The 548-nt window shown below is 41.2% G+C and overlaps 1 protein-coding gene across 7 annotated transcripts in view; it reads left to right on the plus strand.

Annotated features, from left to right (window-relative positions):
* The window catches only part of DCLK1 (doublecortin like kinase 1), a 267,047-nt gene that overhangs the window by 137,944 nt on the left and 128,555 nt on the right, over positions 1-548 (plus strand). The gene's annotated exons all lie outside the window — the stretch shown is intronic.

The raw sequence follows: 548 nt of genomic DNA on the forward strand, positions 1-548 counted from the left end.
TTTCCCTACCCATTACAAGCAATCTACACCTACTTACATGTTCCTGCCAACCAAAACCAAATTCAGACCAGTTACACGGGTCTGAATTTGGAATAATTGCGTTCATTAGGGAAGTGTGTGATTGGTGAATTGGATTAGATTTGGATACAGCTTTTCAGAGTGAGGACAGAGGAATGGTGTGAAAAGAGCTTACAGCTTTTCCTCCCCCTCCCCCGTAATATAACACTGTTTTAAATGTATGGATGGATGTTGTTTGGTAAAGGACAAGATGACAGGGGAACCTGCAAAAATTGCAAAGTAAACGCGCCAGTAGTTTCATAGTAAGTATTGTAGGTACATAGCAAGGTAGCACAAAATAGCCAACATTTTTGACAGGGTTCCAAGATACCTGATATTCTTATCATGGGCAAATCTATAATTAGCCTAAAACCCTACACATTGATTGAGCTATACTGGGTACCAAAACCAGTGACTTCCTGGTAGGCTAAAATAGCCTGATTCTTACTGGCACTGGTCCACATTTTCCGCCTCCAAAACAAGTGTCCTGG

This window comes from Egretta garzetta, unplaced genomic scaffold, assembly GCF_000687185.1.
Source record: "Egretta garzetta isolate BGI_Z169 unplaced genomic scaffold, ASM68718v1 scaffold40, whole genome shotgun sequence".
Lineage (NCBI taxonomy): Eukaryota > Metazoa > Chordata > Aves > Pelecaniformes > Ardeidae > Egretta > Egretta garzetta.